General features: G+C 39.2%; 1 protein-coding gene across 1 annotated transcript in view; it reads left to right on the top strand.

Moving 5' to 3' along the window:
- Nucleotides 1-8,474: 8,474 nt before the first annotated feature.
- oxr1a (oxidation resistance 1a) overlaps nt 8,475-12,109 on the top strand; it is a 178,054-nt gene continuing 174,419 nt past the window's right edge. The window contains exon 1 of the mRNA XM_032557795.1: nt 8,475-8,628. The gene's annotated coding sequence lies outside the window, so the exon portion shown is untranslated. The remainder of the gene's footprint in view (nt 8,629-12,109) is intronic.

Genomic DNA, 12,109 nt, shown 5'->3' on the forward strand with positions numbered 1-12,109 from the left:
TATTATTATTATTATTATTATTATTATTATTATTATTATTATTATTATTATTATTATTATGTACAGATATAAATGATCATACAATAAAAACATTTCTTTTATTCCATTTTCCAGGCAAGTCTGCCCTACCATTTAGCAGCAGCAGTACCTTTACTGGCCTGCAGGAGTCATTGTATCCCACAAATCCGCTCTTGAATTTGCCTCACTACAGTGTCCCTCCCGCACACACCAGTATCAAAGGCAAAAGGATTAATCACCATTGTTTTGTTCTCTCCTTTTCAAAAAAAGTTTTTAATCCAAATGAAAAAAATAAAGGTTGATAAAATAAACAAATAAAATATGCAAGTACAATGTCATCATACAATAAAATAGGGTTAGATTAGTCTTAAACAGAGAGCGTGTTTACTGTCTGTCGGTTTTGCTCTTCTGAAAGCTTTACAAGCAATCAAGCCCTCAACAAATATAATAACCTGCTGATTGTGAGCAGGACAGCTGGGTTCACATTAAGCAACTTATGCAAATACATCTCTTTTTTTCTCGCAGTCATGTACAGTCATATGGTAAGACACGGAAAAATTTGTTGTTTGTTTTTATTGATGTGAATCAGATAAGATGTAAATAGTTTTTGAACCTGGAAAGATCAGATCCAGAAAACTATTGCAAAAGAAATCCTGTTTGCAGTTCACAGACATGTTTCATGACTGAGCATGAATCCTTTGCAAGTGGGCACAAAATTTCAGTCAGTAGATGTGCTATGTCGACAGAAACATACCTCAATTGACTAGCAACTAGAATAAAAGGTGATTTTATAGTGCACTTACCCTTGGAGGCTGTATACTGTGCACATCACTTTTCTGATTTTTAGTTAAATAAATACATTTAAAAAACATTTTTTCCTCTATGCTTCACAATAATGACATAACATCTCACTAAAATACATTGAAATTTATTGTTGTTGCATTGAGAAATGTAGAAAAAAAACAGTTTCAGACTGTGTGAAGTATTTGCAAGACAACATGGGAAACTACAACACCAGACGACCCCTTGCCATTTTCCTGAAGAGGAAAAAGCCAAACCTGTTTATTTAGCAGGTGACTTTAGCCATGCAGAGGATTCATTGCGGTAATTAAAAAGCTCGGCTGGATGATGATGAATGTCAGCTATTTGTGTAGTGTCAGGCTGCCTGTGTGTGCTTGCTGTTTGTGCGTTGGGGTATCTATGGTTGATTAAAGGTAATGATGCAGAGCCATCACAGCCTCTTGCTTCTGTTCCGGCTCCACATAATTAGAACTGAGAGAAGGATGGCCTCATCACAGAACTGTTGCTTGGCTCTGCCGTGTGTTGTTGTGAAGCAGCGGCCTGGCCGCTCGCCTCTGCGTGGCCCATCGCAACTCCTGGGTCTATTCAGACTTCTTGGGGGGGAAGTGAGAGGCAACTTGTTAGATCAAAAATTTAGTTTTTACCTTCTAAACAAGATTTTCAACTGAAAAATGCAGAGTGTGCTTGACTTACAGACAAGGAGACATTTTATCCAGTAATATCCGTTTCTATGAGAAAACTATTCCTTCAAATCTTTGAAATGGGCGTGGTGGTCTCTTATGCTTACAGTATGACTTACCTGAGATGCCAGTTATCACATGTAAAGTGCCATTTTGTTTATTTTCTTGCAAACATTTTAATCCTTAAAACATGGATTCTCATAAAATGCTTTCATCTAAAAGCTTTAAACACAAATCAGTCGTGCAGCTTGTGCAGCTTTTTGTGGCTAAATCACGTTTCTATGTCTTGAGAGCGAGAAGAAAGTGTCCTTTTCTCTTTGTTGTTTTCTACATTTCACATGTTATTCTAACCAGACATTGCTCATAAAGAACATCTGCCCTCCAGCCGCCTGCAGAGATGCCAGGTCACCTTGACACTGCGCTGGGTGTTTTTGGCCATGTCTGGAGGCATCCTTCCCGGCCCCTGCCCTGACATTCTGCAGAGGCAAACACAACGCGCTTTATCCTTTCACTATGGCGCCCGTCCAAAACAACACATATAAGATGAGACAGCTGCGGAAAACAGATGTGGCAAAGTTCGAGTGCAAATAATAACCTATTATTGTGACATTTTTGGAATATGTTCTCATTTCCTCCCTTGCAGGATCTTTTCTGCTTATTCTCAGGCCAGGCTTTCTGCTTAATCTCAAATCGAATAATTGATTTCTGTTCTTTTTTTCACACGAAAGATGGTTCTCTGGCTCTCGGTGTCTTATGCCTCATTCTAAGACTTTAGGTTAACCTGAGCTAACTCTGCAGCTACGCTGCTATAGCCTTGGGCTGCTGGAGGACCACCTAGCCAATTTTTCTCACTTTCTTCTTCTACTACTCTCCAACTTGCCTCATTTGCTGTTATTTCAACTGATAATTTTATGTTTTCTCTCAGTTATCTTTCTCTCCATAGAAGCTACAGCTGATCTGCTGTTTTGTTTTGTGCCTTCCTCTGTCCCCTCTCCTGCTATTAACTTCTTACTTTTCATTCATGTGGAAAGCACTCCTACATCTGCCCTACTGTTTTTGTTTTGTGCATTCTGCTCTGTATTCTCAAACCCCCATTTGGTCGTGGCAGATACTAATAGCTGCTGAGCCAGTAGCTATTAGCGGCGCTTGGCTTCCGGTTCTGCTGGAGGTTTCTTCTTGTTAAAGGGGAATTTTTCCTCTCCACTGTCGCTACATATATGTTCAGTATAAGGGACTGCTGTAAAGTTAATGAAACAATGAAAGTGATTGTCTACTGTCACTACATGCTTGTTCAGGAGGAGTGAATGTCAATAACTCCATGCAATCTGCTGGTTTTGCTTAGTTTGAAAACTTGTTAAAGGAGTAGTACTGAATTTTCCAATTCAATTCAGTTTATTTATATAGTTCACAACAAATACCATCTCTAGGCATTTTACAAATAAGACATAGTGTCATTTTATAGCACAACCAAGCAACTATGTAACCCTCAGTTGTAATAAAAATGTTGTTTTAAACACAACTAAAGATTTCAAAGACACCTTGAAATTGGCCCTCTGTCTCTTTAAGAAACTCCTGCTCTTTCTGAACCTCCTCCATCACATCAACATTCCTTTGTTTAGCATTTGCAAACATTTGTCGGAGCTCTGGTTTGGGGAATAGCTCATATAATAAGCTCCACAGTTGCGCAGGTGTTTGCTCATTGCTGCTGCTGCTAGTTTGAAGGAGCTGGAAGGCGGAGCTTGGCTCCCACAAAGTGTTTTACAAACCCGAACCGTTGCCATGAGAGATTCAATAATTACTCAAACATGAATGATGAGAGAATAACTTTATGACGGGATGTAAAGCTTAGAAAAATTTTAATTAATGCACTGTTTGATAACTGGGATGTATGATGGAATGGAAAAGATTGTTTTACAAGATGTTTGTTGTGAAATGGTGCTATATAAATAAACTGAAGAGAAAACTGACCTGAATAAACTTTCATGTTGCACGTGTTGAGCCACATGCCTCCAGACTTTCTTTGTGCTCCTGAAATCAAACCGTGTGTGAGATAGCATGGAAGGAGCGATGAAAAGCCATTTCCTCTTTGTCTTATCTGTATTGTCACATACAGAGCAGGTTAACTGGCTGATATTTCCGCACTCTGCTATCTGTACAACCAAAGGCCATCACTAAATCCTGCGGGGGTGTTCATGTCTCTCTGCATGCAGGTTTGCCTTTATGAACTTCACCCGACTGAATGGGTCTGGTGTTGCTTCTCTGCAACGCATCTGCACAAAGGAACCTGTTACACATAAGCAAGCAATTGCAAATGACAACAAAAGCATGCTACGTTTAAAAACAAGATTCAAAGTGGTCAGAATCGGATGTGCTGTGGTGGCGCCGGGGTTAAGCACAACCCACATATGGAGGCCTTAGTCCTTGGCCGTCGCAGGTTTGATTCCCAGCCTGGCGACCTTTGCTGCATGTCTTGCCCCTCTCTCATTACCTAATTAACTATCAAATGAAGGCCAATAAAACCTTTTTTTTTAAAAACTTTCAGAATCTACTTAACCCTTATTGGCATCTCTGGCAGAGATTGGGCGTGCTGTGGTGGCGCAGGAGTGAAGCACAACCCACATATAGAGGCCTTAGTCCTCGACGCAGCTGTCGCAGGTTCAATTCCCAGCCTGGCAACCTTTGCCGCATGTCTTCCCCATTCTCTAATTACCCTCTTTCCTGTCACAAAACGGCCACTAGACCAATAAAATCTTTTTTTTTTTTTAACTCTGGCAGAGATGTCCCTGAATATGAAATTTTATCTGAATTCATCTATCTGGTGGAACCAGAAATTCTGCTATTGGAAAGCTTCTCTCGTTAGATAAAATAATTCAAACATTTATTTTACGATCTAAAATGTGACAAAAGCAGAATATGAAACATTTTCTCTTCAGCCGCTTTGTTTAAGCTCATTTCATATACAAACCATGTCATCCAAGCAAATTTGGACTCACTGGTGGGGAAATTCACATTTTCTGCCCATCTGAGACTGTTGAGCTAAATTAATTATACAAATGTTTGTTGTCGCGTTGACGAACCGTTAGTGTTGCAACCGCAGGCCTCTTCGGGTAACATCTTATGAATATATTTGACTTTTTAAAAGCAAATATTTAACCGATTTCGCATATTTGTGTAGATGTAGAGCGAGTTCATCAGAGTCTTTTTCTCTTCCGTTTATTTATGAGTGAGATCTCGGATGTTCAGGAGGGTTTACTGCACAGGCATCAGTCCTCAGACTCCATGTGGCCTTCATTGATTTCACCCCCACACTGCTGAAGCGCACCATCAATCAATGCAGTAGCAAGTCTTCATTTATACTTGAGAAATGCAGTCTCTGACTCTGCCAGTGTGGCGTTGGGGTGTTGTCAGTGCAGCCGTACAGGCAGGCCTGCACCTTGCTGCGGGGACCAGATCGTTTCCGTTATGACTGCCACTGCACCATGCATGCATCAAAATGGAAACAGAAGCACAAACATAAGTTTTTAACATGCAATTTCTAAAATGAGAATAGTCACGATTAACCTGTTCACTACTGACAACATTAAGGGAATACTATCGGAAGACCTACTCCTCAATGATCTCCTCTTTTGGTTGAAGTTAAGAAAATACCCCAGACCTGGTGTTTTGTTTGTTGTTTTTTTGTCAGACTTTTTTTTTTTTATCTCTTACACCTCAGTTTACACATGTACTGCTCTCTGTTCCATCAAAATCATTCGCAGAGGCGAAACTTTTAACTTCTCAGTACAACAAAATCCAAAGTTTCCCCCAGAAAACTTGTTAAGCCCGTTGGTTGGGTGCTAGAGCAGTCATTCATCCAGCGACCCGTTGTGTTTTTGAGTTAACAAATGTTTAAATTTGACAGGAAATTTTAAAATTTCACTTGATTATTATGCGTTACTGAAAAATTGGAAGATTAATACCTGAACACCATCTATAAAGTCTTAAAAATTGCAAACATTTTAAAAGGACTTAAATAAATAAGTAATGCTTAGCCTGGTGGGGGCACAAGTAAAGCCTGGTGGCCCGCCAGGCTTATAATACACTTGGGGAAACCCTGAAATCTCTTGTGTTAAAAGTAGGAAAAGATCCAAGATAATGCGCCCCCTATAGATCTATTTCCCTCATTGATCATTTTAAAATGTTTGCCAAAAAACCTGCTGTCATTTTGGTGCTGCATGATCTGTAGGTGTTTGGACTTTTAGTTTCATTTGTGCTTCTTATTTGAAGAGCATTCATTTGAGTTTATCACTTGTATTAGTTCAATTAATCCCATTGTTTTTGTTTTGTTAGATTAGTTTTTATTTCTGTTTACTGTTCAGGTTTCCATTCCCCCTTCATTCTCTTTACTTTGTTTTTTTTTTCTTTACTTCACCTTCAGTCGGCCATTCTGCTCCTGTTTCCAGCTGTTAATTATTTTCCTCATTTGCCTCCACCTGCTCCCTTCCCCAGTCATTAGCTCTTCTGGTCCCTTTGTCATTTCCATCTCTCCCTCAGTATTTAAGCCCCTTTTCCTCTTTCATTCCCTGCTGGATCCTCCGTTTTACCTTCCGTTACTCTTTGATTCCTGGTCTCTGTTCGGTCCCTGATTCCCAGTTGTTCTCTTCTCTGCAAGTGTACCTCACCTGGATCCCATCTTCATTTTTGAAGTTTTCATCTTTCCTTCAATGCAGATGGAACAAAATTATTTGTTTGCAGCGTTTAAATTAATAATACTAAAAAAAAACCCCCAAAAAACAAACACAAGCACAGATGAAGACAAAACCCAAATACCTAAGGTGTGTGACAAAATCTGAATATTTGAAACAATCTGCCAGTATAAGAGTGGTGAACCTGCTGCATTCTAACCTAGTCTGTTTCCAGGTTTGGTTATCTTCTTTCTTTCTGAACTAGATCATAATGACACTTCCAGGTTGGTGGCAACTGACACTAATCAAAAGACGTGTTTTCATTTTCTTGGAGAACAGCAGGTTAAATATGTTTAACTTTATGATAATAGCTGTTATAATAATTGAGGCTCTCTCGTCAAGTGAAGGCAGGTGAGTTTTGTTGTTAGTTAAAATCTCTTCAGCGAAAACAGTTGGAGTGAAAATTACTGGCGAGGCATTTCAGCAGAACTGAGCCCGTCACAGGTGAAGCGTCCCCATGAGCCATGCCAGTGTGTCAGCATGTGCTAAAATAAGAACGCAGCCATCGCTGACATTCCTGAGTTTTCTATACAGTGGTGAGGTGTAGCAGTTGACTCAAGTAAAACATCAGGCTAGTGATTATTTTTTTCTGTTTCCATATAATTCAAAAGTCAAAAGCGGAACTCTGAACAATATTGGTAACACAGTTTTAATGCTTTATATTGTGACGATATGAAGCAAAGGATGGAAATCATTTCTCACTTTTTTTTCCTGATAATCCCAATACTTTCCAGTCTAGTGAGAATTTGGAGCTTTAATTGGACGAGGTGACTATACTGTGCTGAAGATAGTGAAAAGAGCTTCAGTCATTTTAGATGGGAAAAGATCTGTCTAAAACTATATGCAATGATTTCAGTTAGAAACAGTTTACTTTTACCAGATCCAGCTGTAAAGCATACATCAGATGTACACTAAAGTAACAAGAACTATTAAACTATTAAGTATTAAAGTCTAACAGGTGTTAGAGTGTAAATTGTCTCCACACTCTGGGGCAGTAGTACATTACTCACACTTTTTCTTCTTCTTTTTTTGATAGAAAGTCATGAAAAGTACCGTTTTGTGTGCCACAAGTCGTGTAAAGCCCAACATAAGGGCAAACATATGGAAGAATATGCTTTTGTCTAAAATCAAAACTGTTGATGGTGAGATGGACGGAGCTAAATACTGAAGAAGAAAACCTGCTAAAGGGAGCAAAAGACTTGAGTGAAACAAAACCAGACGTAGTAGATTCAAGGAAGAGGTGTAAATTAAAACATATTCATGTTTTAAAATGATCTAGTCAAAACCCAAACCTAAATCCAATTGAAAATCTTTTTCTCAGAAATAAAATTGCAGAGTTGTTGTAGATGGTGCGTTGTGGATCTCCAGTAGCAATCAGTCTTCCAAAAATTCAGAAGAGGCCTCTGCCTGAAGACTGATGCTGTATGACAGTTTCATGGCATGCAAACAGCTCAGTATCCCTGCAGCAGAGTCCATATTGCACATCAGTTGCTGGGAAGAACTGCTAACTTACTGTACCTATTTTGCTTTTGCCACTCCTCTTTAAATCTCTGGCTATAGAAAGTCAGGAAAAGGAGATGTTGGGGAGGGTGATTATGCCTATTGTGATCGACTGAAAAGTCCTTTTTAACTCCTCTGGAATTTGGGGTCAAAATTCAAGTATTATTTGAGCTTCTGAAATGCAAGTAAGTTATTCCAAGTGTAAAAAACAGCTGAACTATGGTTATAGACTATAGTAACTGTTCAAAAGTTTCTAAAATAAATAAATACCTGGGCAAAAATCCTTCCAGCACGCAAAACCAGAAGGAATAGTTGTGTGTAATGCCTCAACAAAAAAAGGAGCAAAAATATTGAAAGAAAATATAATCCCTGAAATGTTGTTTGCATGCTAAAAGTGAATTGAGCTGAACAGAACGTGACCATCAGCACTTCTTTGCCCCTTTTACAGGCAGAACAATTTTGTGTCAGCATCACCTTAAAATAAAAAAGATGTGACAAATTGTTCTCCGATGGGAGTGACAGCGCTCACCAACATGGACTCTGCCTCTGGTTTTGAGCATTCAAGCTCCATTAGCGTCTGTTCCTCCTCTGCAGGCTCTGCTTGAGCCCCATCCTTGCTGCTGTTAACATCCCAGGATGACAGCTCTTCCTCCCCCCCTGCCTTGCTGGGACCTTCCGCTTGGTACGGTCCGCTCCTCCCCTCTCCTACGTTTCGCCGATGGTAGTTTCTATTGGGAGAAGGTCAAATGACTCCGCATGTCTGCCTCTGTGTACATTCCCGCTATGGCACACGCCTGCTGAGGAAACATTTCCACCCACAGCCAGTCAGTCAACTCCCCTACCCACCGCTGGGAAGCGTCTCCAAGCATCTCCAACGGGACGTCGCCGTTCCCGGGCTTCGGAAAGTAAGTAATCACGCGCTGGTTCCGGGGCTAACGCCGGTAATTATTAGCATTTTTTTCTTTCAGGACCGGCCGGTCGTTTCCTTATTAATGTTTAACGTTTGAAAGAGTTGCGTTTCCATGCAGCTGGTGCCCTGTCGGGTTAAAAATAGTTCCAAAAGGGGGATGCAGTGATGCTGCCAGGGCGGCGCAGGTGATTTAAATTTTTTAAATAAAGGGGTTATGCTTTTTTTCCTGCTTTGCCTCCCTTTTTTGGGTTAATTAAGTGTACATTTGCTTCCTGACAGTCAGTCAGTTCTCTGTGCCAAAAGTAAATTAATGAAAAAGTGATTTATGGCGCTGCCAGGCGGCTCATTAGTAGATCAAATTCACTATATTCAGAAGGGACGGTCTTCGAGATGTCGGGGGTTCGATTCCCGGAGCCGGACCACTTGCAGCATCTCATTCTCTCTCTGCTGTTATTCCTGTCAAATTACTAATGTACAAAAGCCACTAGCATCACATAAACATTGGAGAACCCTCTCCCCCAAAAAATACTGCAGACAAATAAATCAGGAATTAAAATAAAGTTATCCTAAACAAATGTGTTTTATTTAAGCAGGTGGATTATAGCCAGTTGACTGATCCTGGTGCATTTGTTAATTAACATGCATTATCCCTGCCAAATGAATTCATAAAAAAAAACAAAACCATATACACTGTGTTCCTATAAGAAGTGTGGAAAGTTCTGCAAAGCTCTGAGGAAGGCAGACTTAATGAAATGAGTCATCTGAGTGAGGCCAATGGCTCCCCTCCCCTGCAGAGTAGTGTGTAGCTAAGCCTATTAAAGCATTGCATAATGCAATAAGGTGTAGTCCCATAAGGTGCAGAGTGAGCTGCCTGCAGGGTTCCATAGCTGGAAGCCTCTGTGCATGTGTATATATATTGTTCAGTTTCCTTTTAATCTCTCATTATACATCTCTAATAAAACGTCTCAGGCCAAAGAGAGGGGTCGAGTTGTTCAGAGCTGACAGGAGGGGAAACTGGATCACTGTTCCCAAACTTGCTCTGCTGCAACATCCTGTAAGGTAGTTGGCTCAAGGTCAATGGGAAGTTAGAGGTTGATGAAAGTGGGAGGCTCTAAAATAGTGAAGTCACTCTAAAGTGCAATACTTCAGTTGTTTGGAAAAAAAAAAAAGGTAGTTATTTTTTATGCAGGTTGGGAAGATGCATCCCTCAGAGATTCACCGAGGTTCTGTGGTTGATTTCCAGTTGCTGGCCCACCTGTTGATTTTTGCTGTCTGTGATGTGAATGTATAAAATCCGTTATAAATAAACACAGGCCACAAAGAGTTATAGCAAGCAATCACTTTTATCCATACATCCATCCATCAAGAGGAGCCAGTTGAGGTGGCTCCTTCATCTGGTTGGGACGCATCCCACGTGACTGAAACTTGAAAAAAATAATTTCTTTACTCTGTGACTGTTTCCACATTGTAGACTTTTGTTGCTAGTCTGAGCTGGTAGTGGTTGACAAATGATGCATTTACTGACCAGGTGAAAGATGGCATGTCTTGAGTTTCCGGTCAACACTCACAGGTCTTGACCGATTAAGCTGAAAATTGTCTGATTCAGGTCACTGGGTGATTTCTTGGTGCACATGAGGTTATTTATGGCTCAAATTGGATGCAGGATTGATTGGGAAAGCCATTTCATCAGAAAATCAGATGAACAGCCATTTCTTCAAGGTGACTGAGTAATTTTTTGCATCCTGGAATGACGAACCATCTAACGAAAAGGTAACCATGCATAGTGTTTGGCTCTTTAACTGGAATAATACATTAATTGTTTCAGCTCCATGAACTTTAGATACACTTGTTGAGTTCTTGTTTGAAATGTCGCAGCTGTAAAGCTTGGAGGTCACACACGCACACCCCCCACCTCCACACGCCCGCACACACACACACACGCACACCCACACCCACACACACCTTGAGTAATCGCTCTCTCGATCAAATTGTGCACGGTGCCTGTGGCTTTGATTAATCCCTCCTCTTGCCGTCATGAATGTATGCTTGCTGTTACCAATTGATTACTGCATACTGCTGATGAAACTCAAGTGAGTTCATGTCGTAAAAACGATTTCAAACACGCCGTTTTAGAGGGAACAAATTCAATTAGCTTCATAGATTTTCTAATCTATATTTCATGTTCATCTTTTTGATCTTTTTTGTTTTTTCAGGTTTATTTGATGAGATGAGCTTGTTGAGGTTATCAAACCTTTAGTTGTGTTAAACGTTCTCCAGATGTGTTGGTACTGACATGTCAAATTGCCAACAACAGATCTCACTTTGTAAGAGGGTTTTTGAACAAAATAGTTTATGGTTGAGGCATCTGTTTTCTTTGTTTCTTTTTTCTAATCTAACAGTTTTTTTTAGTGAACACCAAGCCTGTAATATTAAGCAATTAATCTATTCATCAATTAATTGCATCACAAATTTAAGTTAGTTTGATGATTTCCCTTCTGACGATTAATATTTTTGAAGGGGAATTTTGTTTATGGACAGGTAATCCTTTTTTTATGGTTTTGGTTGTAAGTTCTTTGTATTTCAGTTTTATTTGTTGTTTTGGTTGTCCTGTTTTATTTCTGCATATATAAAATGTCTTCCAGATCCAGTGTGAACTTTACAAAATTAAAGTTTATTGGTCTTTGGGTGGGAAAACTTGCACCATGACAGGTCTAGTGAGCACACACTCTCCTTGTGTTCATTATGGGAAGGTGAGTGAGTTCAAGTGCTCCCTTTTGGATTTTTGTAGCTTTTAAACACAAAAACTCCCCGTAAAACAACACAAAGTTTTGCAGTGGTTTTGATTTTTTTCTTGAATGTTGATATATGAATACACAGTGGGGTTGGATGCATTTGAAATATATGTCAGATTCTCCTTAGGAGTTATTATATCAGGAAAGAACAACAGCGCTGGTAAAGATCTGCCTCTATCTGTCCGGTTCATCGATACTTTAAAGGGACACTTTCATTCAAAATTAAATATATACTGTTATTAGTAAATAATTTATAGATGCTCCATGAAACAAAAATAAAAAAAAAATGTCCCCATGAAATAAAAAATAAATGTAAAAAAAAAATTCATGGGGTGCTTCATAAATGTTTTTTTTTATATTTATTTTGTGACATTTATTTTGAAAATCTTCTTTATGTATTCCAGACTGCTATTTTTCTCATGTCTATGTAGATAATTGGGTCGCTAGCAAAGATGTCCATTTAAAGATGATCAAACTGTTTTGGTTGATATTAATAAGTTTACTTTGATTAATTACAAAACAAAATTAAATAGAAGTATTTAATCAACCCGTGGAATGTAAATATTCTCTTAACTGCAGTTTAAATAAGAAAACAACAGATATCTGATGCAAAACTTGTTTAACTTTGTCCTTATTTAACTTTTCCTGTGACAAGTATTACTTCTTAACAAAATAAGATTGAAA

Source organism: Xiphophorus hellerii, chromosome 3 (assembly GCF_003331165.1).
Source record: "Xiphophorus hellerii strain 12219 chromosome 3, Xiphophorus_hellerii-4.1, whole genome shotgun sequence".
Lineage (NCBI taxonomy): Eukaryota > Metazoa > Chordata > Actinopteri > Cyprinodontiformes > Poeciliidae > Xiphophorus > Xiphophorus hellerii.